The following is a 12401-nucleotide window of genomic DNA, read 5'->3' as shown; positions in this document are numbered from 1 at the left end:
CACCCGGAAATCACGTGGGCCCCACCCGGAAATCACGTGGGCCCCACCCGGAAATCACGTGGGCCCCCAGGGGAAATCACGTGGGCCCCACCCGGAAATCACGTGGGCCCCACCCGGAAATCACGTGGGCCCCACCCGGAAATCACGTGGGCCCAACCCGGAAATCACGTGGGCCCCACCCGGAAATCACGTGGGCCCCACCCGGAAATCACGTGGGCCCCCAGGGGAAATCACGTGGGCCCCACGGGGAAATCACGTGGGCCCCACCAGGAAATCACGTGGGCCCCACCCGGAAATCATGTGGGCCCCACCCGGAAATCACGTGGGCCCACCCGGAAATCACGTGGGCCCCCAGGGGAAATCACGTGGGCCCCACCCGGAAATCACGTGGGCCCCACCCGGAAATCACGTGGGCCCGAACCGGAAATCACGTGGGCCCCACCCGGAAATCACGTGGGGCCCACCCGGAAATCACGTAGGCCCCACCCGGAAATCACGTGGGCCCCACGGGGAAATCACGTGGGCCCCACCCGGAAATCACGTGGGCCCCACCCGGAAATCACGTGGGCCCCACCCGGAAATCACGTGGGCCCCACCCGGAAATCACGTGGGCCCCACCCGGAAATCACGTGGGCCCCACCCGGAAATCACGTGGGCCCAACCCGGAAATCACGTGGGCCCCACCCGGAAATCACGTGGGCCCCACGGGGAAATCACGTGGGCCCCACCCGGAAATCACGTGGGCCCCACCCGGAAATCACGTGGGCCCCACCCGGAAATCACGTGGGCCCCACCCGGAAATCACGTGGGTCCTACCCGGAAATCACGTGGGCCCCACGGGGAAATCACGTGGGCCCCACCCGGAAATCACGGGGGCCCCACCCGGAAATCACGTGGGCCCCACCCGGAAATCACGTGGGCCCCACGGGGAAATCACGTGGGCCCCACCCGGAAATCACGTGTGCCTCACCCGGAAATCACGTGGGCCCCACCCGGAAATCACGTGGGCCCCACCCGGAAATCACGTGGGCCCCACCCGGAAATCACGTGGGCCCCACCCGGAAATCACGTGGTCCCCCAGGGGAAATCACGTGGGCCCCACCCGGAAATCACGTGGGCCCCACCCGGAAATCACGTGGGCCCCACCCGGAAATCAGGTGGGCCCCACCCGGAAATCACGTGGGCCCCATCCGGAAATCACGTGGGCCCCACCCGGAAATCACGTGGGCCCCACCCGGAAATCACGTGGGCCCCACCCGGAAATCACGTGGGCCCCACCCGGAAATCACGTGGGCCCCACCCGGAAATCACGTGGGCCCCACGGGGAAATCACGTGGGCCCAACCCGGAAATCACGTGTGCCCCACCCGGAAATCACGTGGGCCCCACCCGGAAATCACGTGGGCCCCACCCGGAAATCACGTGGGCCCCACCCGGAAATCACGTGGGCCCCACCCGGAAATCACGTGGGCCCCACCCGGAAATCACGTGGGCCCCACCCGGAAATCACGTGGGCCCCACCCGGAAATCACGTGGGCCCCACGGGGAAATCACGTGGGCCCCACCCGGAAATCAGGTGGGCCCCACCCGGAAATCACGTGGGCCCCACGGGGAAATCACGTGGGCCCCCAGGGGAAATCACGTGGGCCCCACCCGGAAATCACGTGGGCCCCACCCGGAAATCACGTGGGCCCCACCCGGAAATCACGTGGGCCCCACCCGGAAATCACGTGGGCCCCACCCGGAAATCACGTGGGCCCCACCCGGAAATCACGTGGGCCCCACCCGGAAATCACGTGGGCCCCCAGGGGAAATCACGTGGGCCCCACCCGGAAATCACGTGGGCCCCACCCGGAAATCACGTGGGCCCCACCCGGAAATCACGTGGGCCCCACCCGGAAATCACGTGGGCCCCACCCGGAAATCACGTGGGCCCCACCCGGAAATCACGTGGGCCCCACGGGGAAATCACGTGGGCCCCACCTGGAAATCACGTGGGCCCCACCCGGAAATCACGTGGGCCCCACTCGGAAATCACGTGGGGCCCACCCGGAAATCACGTGGGCCCCACGGGGAAATCACGTGGGCCCCACCCGGAAATCACGTGGGCCCCACCCGGAAATCACGTGGGCCCCACCCGGAAATCACGTGGGCCCCACGGGGAAATCACGTGGGCCCCACCCGGAAATCACGTGTGACTCACCCGGAAATCACGTGGGCCCCACCCGGAAGTCACGTGGGCCCCACCCGGGAAATCACGTGGGCCCCACCCGGAAATCACGTGGGCCCCACCCGGAAATCACGTGGGCCACACGGGGAAATCACGTGGGCCCCACCCGGAAATCACGTGTGACTCACCCGGAAATCACGTGGGCCCCACACGGAAGTCACGTGGGCCCCACCCGGGAAATCACGTGGGCCCCACGGGGAAATCACGTGGGCCCCGCCCGGAGATCACGTGGGCCCCACCCGGAAATCACGTGGGCCCCACCCGGAAATCACGTGGGCCCCACCCGGAAATCACGTGGGCCCCACCCGGAAATCACGTGGGCCCCACCCGGAAATCACGTGGGCCCCACGGGGAAATCACGTAGGCCCCACCCGGAAATCACGTGGGCCCCACCCGGAAATCACGTGGGCCCCACCCGGAAATCACGTGGGCCCCACCCGGAAATCACGTGGGCCCCACCCGGAAATCACGTGGGCCCCACGGGGAAATCATGTGGGCCCCACCCGGAAATCACGTGTGCCTCACCCGGAAATCACGTGGGCCCCACCCGGAAATCACGTGGGCCCCACCCGGAAATCACGTGGGCCCCACCCGGAAATCACGTGGGCCCCCCCCGGAAATCACGTGGGCCCCCAGGGGAAATCACGTGGGCCCCACCCGGAAATCACGTGGGCCCCACCCGGAAATCACGTGGGCCCCACCCGGAAATCAGGTGGGCCCCACCCGGAAATCACGTGGGCCCCATCCGGAAATCACGTGGGCCCCACCCGGAAATCACGTGGGCCCCACCCGGAAATCACGTGGGCCCCACCCGGAAATCACGTGGGCCCCACCCGGAAATCACGTGGGCCCCACCCGGAAATCACGTGGGCCCCACCCGGAAATCACGTGGGCCCCACGGGGAAATCACGTGGGCCCCACTCGGAAATCACGTGTGCCCCACCCGGAAATCACGTGGGCCCCACCCGGAAATCACGTGGGCCCCACCCGGAAATCACGTGGGCCCCACCCGGAAATCACGTGGGCCCCACCCGGAAATCACGTGGGCCCCACCCGGAAATCACGTGGGCCCCACGGGTAAATCACGTGGGCCCCACCCGGAAATCAGGTGGGCCCCACCCGGAAATCACGTGGGCCCCACGGGGAAATCACGTGGGCCCCCAGGGGAAATCACGTGTGCCCCACGGGGAAATCACGTGGGCCCCACCCGGAAATCACGTGGGCCCCACCCGGAAATCACGTGGGCCCCACCCGGAAATCACGTGGGCCCCACCCGGAAATCACGTGGGCCCCACCCGGAAATCACGTGGGCCCCACCCGGAAATCACGTGGGCCCCCAGGGGAAATCACGTGGGCCCCACCCGGAAATCACGTGGGCCCCACCCGGAAATCACGTGGGCCCCACCCGGAAATCACGTGGGCCCCACCCGGAAATCACTTGGGCCCCACCCGGAAATCACGTGGGCCCCACCCGGAATTCACGTGGGCCCCACGGGGAAATCACGTGGGCCCCACCTGGAAATCACGTGGGCCCCACCCGGAAATCACGTGGGCCCCACTCGGAAATCACGTGGGGCCCACCCGGAAATCACGTGGGCCCCACGGGGAAATCACGTGGGCCCCACCCGGAAATCACGTGGGCCCCACCCGGAAATCACGTGGGCCCCACCCGGAAATCACGTGGGCCCCACGGGGAAATAACGTGGGCCCCACCCGGAAATCACGTGTGACTCACCCGGAAATCACGTGGGCCCCACCCGGAAGTCACGTGGGCCCCACCCGGGAAATCACGTGGGCCCCACCCGGAAATCACGTGGGCCCCACCCGGAAATCACGTGGGCCACACGGGGAAATCACGTGGGCCCCACCCGGAAATCACGTGGGCCCCACCCGGAAATCACGTGGGCCCCACCCGGAAATCACGTGGGCCCCACTCGGAAATCACGTGGGCCCCACCCGGAAATCACGTGGGCCCCACCCGGAAATCACGTGGGCCCCACCCGGAAATCACGTGTGCCTCACCCGGAAATCACGTGGGCCCCACCCGGAAATCACGTGGGCCCCACCCGGAAATCACGTGTGCCTCACCCGGAAATCACGTGGGCCCCACCCGGAAATCACGTGGGCCCCACCCGGAAATCACGTGGGCCCCACCCGGAAATCACGTGGGCCCCACCCGGAAATCACGTGGGCCACACGGGGAAATCACGTGGGCCCCACCCGGAAATCACGTGGGCCCCACCCGGAAATCACGTGGGCCCCCAGGGGAAATCACGTGGGCCCCACCCGGAAATCACGTGGGCCCCACTCGGAAATCACGTGGGGCCCACCCGGAAATCACGTGGGCCCCACGGGGAAATCACGTGGGCCCCACCCGGAAATCACGTGGGCCCCACCCGGAAATCACGAGGGCCCCACCCGGAAATCACGTGGGCCCCACGGGGAAATCACGTGGGCCCCACCCGGAAATCACGTGTGACTCACCCGGAAATCACGAGGGCCCCACCCGGAAGTCACGTGGGCCCCACCCGGGAAATCACGTGGGCCCCACCCGGAAATCACGTGGGCCCCACCCGGAAATCACGTGGGCCACACGGGGAAATCACGTGGGCCCCACCCGGAAATCACGTGGGCCCCACCCGGAAATCACGTGGGCCCCACCCGGAAATCACGTGGGCCCCACTCGGAAATCACATGGGCCCCACCCGGAAATCACGTGGGCCCCACCCGGAAATCACGTGGGCCCCAACCGGAAATCACGTGTGCCTCACCCGGAAATCACGTGGGCCCCACCCGGAAATCACGTGGGCCCCACCCGGAAATCACGTGGGCCCCACCCGGAAATCAGGTGGGCCCCACCCGGAAATCACGTGGGCCCCACCCGGAAATCACGTGGGCCCCACCCGGAAATCACGTGGGCCCCACCCGGAAATCACGTGGGCCCCACCCGGAAATCACGTGGGCCCCCAGGGGAAATCCCGTGGGCCCCCAGGGGAAATCACGTGGGCCCCACCCGGAAATCACGTGGGCCACACCCGGAAATCACGTGGGCCCCCAGGGGAAATCACGTGGGCCCCACCCGGAAATCACGTGGGCCCCACCCGGAAATCACGTGGGCCCCACCCGGAAATCACGTGGGCCCCACCCGGAAATCACGTGGGCCCCACCCGGAAATCACGTGGGCCCCACCCGGAAATCACGTGGGCCCCACCCGGAAATCACGTGGGCCCCACCCGGAAATCACGTGGGCCCCACCCGGAAATCACGTGGGCCCCCAGGGGAAATCACGTGGGCCCCACCCAGAAATCACGTGGGCCCCACCCGGAAATCACGTGGGCCCCACCCGGAAATCACGTGGGCCCCACCCGGAAATCACGTGGGCCCCACCCGGAAATCACGTGGGCCCCACCCGGAAATCACGTGGGCCCCCAGGGGAAATCACGTGGGCCCCACCCGGAAATCACGTGGGCCCCACCCGGAAATCACGTGGGCCCCACCCGGAAATCAGGTGGGCCCCACCCGGAAATCACGTGGGCCCCATCCGGAAATCACGTGGGCCCCACCCGGAAATCACGTGGGCCCCAACCGGAAATCACGTGGGCCCCACCCGGAAATCACGTGGGCCCCACCCGGAAATCACGTGGGCCCCACCCGGAAATCACGTGGGCCCCACCCGGAAATCACGTGGGCCCCACGGGGAAATCACGTGGGCCCCACTCGGAAATCACGTGTGCCCCACCCGGAAATCACGTGGGCCCCACCCGGAAATCACGTGGGCCCCACCCGGAAATCACGTGGGCCCCACCCGGAAATCACGTGGGCCCCACCCGGAAATCACGTGGGCCCCACCCGGAAATCACGTGGGCCCCACCCGGAAATCACGTGGGCCCCACGGGGAAATCACGTGGGCCCCACCCGGAAATCAGGTGGGCCCCACCCGGAAATCACGTGGGCCCCACGGGGAAATCACGTGGGCCCCCAGGGGAAATCACGTGGGCCCCACCCGGAAATCACGTGGGCCCCACCCGGAAATCACGTGGGCCCCACCCGGAAATCACGTGGGCCCCACCCGGAAATCACGTGGGCCCCACCCTGAAATCACGTGGGCCCCACCCGGAAATCACGTGGGCCCCACCCGGAAATCACGTGGGCCCCCAGGGGAAATCACGTGGGCCCCACCCGGAAATCACGTGGGCCCCACCCGGAAATCACGTGGGCCCCACCCGGAAATCACGTGGGCCCCACCCGGAAATCACGTGGGCCCCACCCGGAAATCACTTGAGCTCCACCCGGAAATCACGTGGGCCCCACCCGGAATTCACGTGGGCCCCACGGGGAAATCACGTGAGCCCCACCTGGAAATCACGTGGGCCCCACCCGGAAATCACGTGGGCCCCACTCGGAAATCACGTGGGGCCCACCCGGAAATCACGTGGGCCTCACGGGGAAATCACGTGGGCCCCACCCGGAAATCACGTGGGCCCCACCCGGAAATCACGTGGGCCCCACCCGGAAATCACGTGGGCCCCACGGGGAAATCACGTGGGCCCCACCCGGAAATCACGTGTGACTCACCCGGAAATCACGTGGGCCCCACCCGGAAGTCACGTGGGCCCCACCCGGGAAATCACGTGGGCCCCACCCGGAAATCACGTGGGCCCCACCCGGAAATCACGTGGGCCACACGGGGAAATCACGTGGGCCCCACCCGGAAATCACGTGGGCCCCACCCGGAAATCACGTGGGCCCCACCCGGAAATCACGTGGGCCCCACTCGGAAATCACGTGGGCCCCACCCGGAAATCACGTGGGCCCCACCCGGAAATCACGTGGGCCCCACCCGGAAATCACGTGTGCCTCACCCGGAAATCACGTGGGCCCCACCCGGAAATCACGTGGGCCCCACCCGGAAATCACGTGGGCCCCACCCGGAAATCACGTGGGCCCCACCCGGAAATCACGTGGGCCACACGGGGAAATCACGTGGGCCCCATCCGGAAATCACGTGGGCCCCACCCGGAAATCACGTGGGCCCCACCCGGAAATCACGTGGGCCCCACCCGGAAATCACGTGGGCCCCACCCGGAAATCACGTGGGCCCCACCCGGAAATCACGTGGGCCCCCAGGGGAAATCACGTGGGCCCCACCCGGAAATCACGTGGGCCCCACTCGGAAATCACGTGGGGCCCACCCGGAAATCACGTGGGCCCCACGGGGAAATCACGTGGGCCCCACCCGGAAATCACGTGGGCCCCACCCGGAAATCACGTGGGCCCCACCCGGAAATCACGTGGGCCCCACGGGGAAATCACGTGGGCCCCACCCGGAAATCACGTGTGACTCACCCGGAAATCACGTGGGCCCCACCCGGAAGTCACGTGGGCCCCACCCGGGAAATCACGTGGGCCCCACCCGGAAATCACGTGGGCCCCACCCGGAAATCACGTGGGCCACACGGGGAAATCACGTGGGCCCCACCCGGAAATCACGTGGGCCCCACCCGGAAATCACGTGGGCCCCACCCGGAAATCACGTGGGCCCCACTCGGAAATCACGTGGGCCCCACCCGGAAATCACGTGGGCCCCACCCGGAAATCACGTGGGCCCCACCCGGAAATCACGTGTGCCTCACCCGGAAATCACGTGGGCCCCACCCGGAAATCACGTGGGCCCCACCCGGAAATCACGTGGGCCCCACCCGGAAATCATGTGGGCCCCACCCGGAAATCACGTGGGCCACACGGGGAAATCACGTGGGCCCCATCCGGAAATCACGTGGGCCCCACCCGGAAATCACGTGGGCCCCACCCGGAAATCACGTGGGCCCCACCCGGAAATCACGTGGGCCCCACCCGGAAATCACGTGGGCCCCACCCGGAAATCACGTGGGCCCCCAGGGGAAATCACGTGGGCCCCACCCGGAAATCACGTGGGCCCCACCCGGAAATCACGTGGGCCCCACCCGGAAATCAGGTGGGCCCCACCCGGAAATCACGTGGGCCCCACCCGGAAATCACGTGGGCCCCACCCGGAAATCACGTGGGCCCCACCCGGAAATCACGTGGGCCCCACCCGGAAATCACGTGGGCCCCACCCGGAAATCACGTGGACCCCACGGGGAAATCACGTGGGCCCCACCCGGAAATCACGTGTGCCCCACCCGGAAATCACGTGGGCCCCACCCGGAAATCACGTGGGCCCCACCCGGAAATCACGTGGGCCCCACCCGGAAATCACGTGGGCCCCTCCCGGAAATCACGTGGGCCCCACCCGGAAATCACGTGGGCCCCACCCGGAAATCACGTGGGCCCCACCCGGAAATCACGTGGGCCCCACCCGGAAATCACGTGGGCCCCACCCGGAAATCACGTGGGCCCCACGGGGAAATCACGTGGGCCCCACCCGGAAATCAGGTGGGCCCCACCCGGAAATCACGTGGGCCCCACGGGGAAATCACGTGGGCCCCCAGGGGAAATCACGTGGGCCCCACCCGGAAATCACGTGGGCCCCACCCGGAAATCACGTGGGCCCCACCCGGAAATCACGGGGGCCCCACCCGGAAATCACGTGGGCCCCACCCGGAAATCACGTGGGCCCCACCCGGAAATCACGTGGGCCCCACGGGGAAATCACGTGGGCCCCACCCGGAAATCACGTGGGCCCCACCCGGAAATCACGTGGGCCCCACCCGGAAATCACGTGGGCCCCACCCGGAAATCACGTGGGCCCCACCCGGAAATCACGTGGGCCCCACGGGGAAATCACCTGGGCCCCACCCGGAAATCACGTGGGCCCCACCCGGAAATCACGTGGGCCCCACCCGGAAATCACGTGGGCCCCACCCGGAAATCACGTGGGCCCCACCCGGAAATCACGTGGGCCCCACCCGGAAATCACGTGGGCCCCACCCGGAAATCACGTGGGCCCCACGGGGAAATCACGTGGGCCCCACCCGGAAATCACGTGGGCCCCACCCGGAAATCACGTGGGCCCCACCCGGAAATCACGTGGGCCCCACCCGGAAATCACGTGGGCCCCACCCGGAAATCACGTGGGCCCCACCCGGAAATCACGTGGGCCCCACCCGGAAATCACGTGGGCCCCACCCGGAAATCACGTGGGCCCCACCCGGAAATCACGTGGGCACCACCCGGAAATCACGTGGGCCCCACCCGGAAATCACGTGGGCCCCACCCTGAAATCACGTGGGCCCCACCCGGAAATCACGTGGGCCCCACGGGGAAATCACGTGGGCCCCACCCGGAAATCACGTGGGCCCCACCCGGAAATCACATGGGGCCCACCCGGAAATCACGTGGGCCCCACCGGGAAACCACGTGGGCCCCACGGGGAAATCACGTGGGCCCCCAGGGGAAGTCACGTGGGCCCCACCCGGAAATCACGTGGGCCCCACCCGGAAATCACGTGGGCCCCACCCGGAAATCACGTGGGCCCCACGGGGAAATCACGTGGGCCCCACCCGGAAATCACGTGGGCCCCACCCGGAAATCACGTGGGCCCCATCCGGAAATCACGTGGGCCCCACCCGGAAATCACGTGGGCCCCACCCGGAAATCACGTGGGCCCCACCCGGAAATCACGTGGGCCCCACCCGGAAATCACGTGGGCCCCACCCGGAAATCACGTGGGCCCCATCCTGAAATCACGTGGGCCCCACCCGGAAATCACGTGGGCCCCACCCGGAAATCACGTGGGCCCCACCCGGAAATCACGTGAGCCCCACCCGGAAATCACGTGGGCCCCACCCGGAAATCACGTGGGCCCCACCCGGAAATCACGTGGGCCCCACCCGGAAATCACGTGGGGCCCACCCGGAAATCCGGTGGGCCCCACGGGGAAATCACGTGGGCCCCACCCGGAAATCACGTGGGCCCCACCCGGAAATCACGTGGGCCCCACCCGGAAATCACGTGGGCCCCCAGGGGAAATCACGTGGGCCCCACCCGGAAATCACGTGGGCCCCACCCGGAAATCACGTGGGCCCCACCCGGAAATCACGTGGGCCCCACGGGGAAATCACGTGGGCCCCACCCGGAAATCACGTGGGCCCCACCCGGAAATCACGTGGGCCCCACCCGGAAATCACGTGGGCCCCAGCCGGAAATCACGTGGGCCCCACCCGGAAATCACGTGGGCCCCACCCGGAAATCACGTGGGCCCCACGGGGAAATCACGTGGGCCCCACCCGGAAATCACGTGGGCCCCACCCAGAAATCACGTGGGCCCCACCCGGAAATCACGTGGGGCCCACCCGGAAATCACGTGGGCCCCACGGGGAAATCACGTGGGCCCCACCCGGAAATCACGTGGGCCCCACCCGGAAATCACGTGGGCCCCACCCGGAAATCACGTGGGCCCCACCCGGAAATCACGTGGGCCCCACGGGGAAATCACGTGGGCCCCACCCGGAAATCACGTGTGACTCACCCGGAAATCACGTGGGCCCCACCCGGAAATCACGTGGGCCCCACCCGGAAATCACGTGGGCCCCACCCGGAAATCACGTGGGCCCCACCCGGAAATCACGTGGGCCACACGGGGAAATCACGTGGGCCCCACCCGGAAATCACGTGGGCCCCACCCGGAAATCACGTGGGCCCCACCCGGAAATCACGAGGGCCCCACCCGGAAATCACGTGGGCCCCACCCGGAAATCACGTGGGCCCCCAGGGGAAATCACGTGGGCCCCACCCGGAAATCACGTGGGCCCCACCCGGAAATCACGTGGGCCCCACCCGGAAATCACGTGGGCCCCACCCGGAAATCACGTGGGCCCCACCCGGAAATCACGTGGGCCCCACCCGGAAATCACGTGGGCCCCACCCGGAAATCACGTGGGCCCCACCCGGAAATCTCGTGGGCCCCACCCGGAAATCACGTGGGCCCCACGGGGAAATCACGTGGGCCCCACGGGGAAATCACGTGGGCCCCACCCGGAAATCACGTGGGCCCCACCCGGAAATCACGTGGGCCCCACCCGGAAAACACGTGGGCCCCACCCGGAAATCACGTGGGCCCCACCCGGAAATCACGTGGGCCCCCAGGGGAAATCACGTGGGCCCCACCCGGAAATCACGTGGGCCCCACCCGGAAATCACGTGGGCCCCACCCGGAAATCACGTGGGCCCCACGGGGAAATCACGTGGGCCCCACCCGGAAATCACGTGGGCCCCACCCGGAAATCACGTGGGCCCCACCCGGAAATCACGTGGGGCCCACCCGGAAATCACGTGGGCCCCACGGGGAAATCACGTGGGCCCCACCCGGAAATCATGTGGGCCCCACCCGGAAATCACGTGGGCCCCACGGGGAAATCACGTGGGCCCCACCCGGAAATCACGTGTGCCTCACCCGGAAATCACGTGGGCCCCACCCGGAAATCACGTGGGCCCCACCCGGAAATCACGTGGGCCCCACTCGGAAATCACGTGGGACCCACCCGGAAATCACGTGGGCCACACGGGGAAATCACGTGGGCCCCACCCGGAAATCACGTGGGCCCCACCCGGAAATCACGTGGGCCCCACCCGGAAATCACGTGGGCCCCACCCGGAAATCACGTGGGCCCCACCCGGAAATCACGTGGGCCCCCAGGGGAAATCACGTGGGCCCCACCCGGAAATCACGTGGGCCCCACCCGGAAATCACGTGGGCCCCACCCGGAAATCACGTGGGCCCCACCCGGAAATCACGTGGGCCCCACCCGGAAATCACGTGGGCCCCACCCGGAAATCACGTGGGCCCCACCCGGAAATCACGTGGGCCCCACCCGGAAATCACGTGGGCCCCACCCGGAAATCACGTGGGCCCCACCCGGAAATCACGTGGGCCCCACCCGGAAATCACGTGGGCCCCCAGGGGAAATCACGTGGGCCCCACCCGGAAATCACGTGGGCCCCACCCGGAAATCACGTGGGCCCCACCCGGAAATCACGTGGGCCCCACCCGGAAATCACGTGGGCCCCACCCGGAAATCACGTGGGCCCCACCCGGAAATCACGTGGGCCCCACGGGGAAATCACGTGGGCCCCACCCGGAAAACACGTGTGCCCCACCCGGAAATCACGTGGGCCCCACCCGGAAATCACGTGGGCCCCACCCGGAAATCACGTGGGCCCCACCCGGAAATCACGTGGGCCCCACCCGGAAA

This window comes from Ovis canadensis, chromosome 16 (assembly GCF_042477335.2).
Source record: "Ovis canadensis isolate MfBH-ARS-UI-01 breed Bighorn chromosome 16, ARS-UI_OviCan_v2, whole genome shotgun sequence".
Lineage (NCBI taxonomy): Eukaryota > Metazoa > Chordata > Mammalia > Artiodactyla > Bovidae > Ovis > Ovis canadensis.
This window is presented reverse-complemented; position numbering follows the sequence as displayed.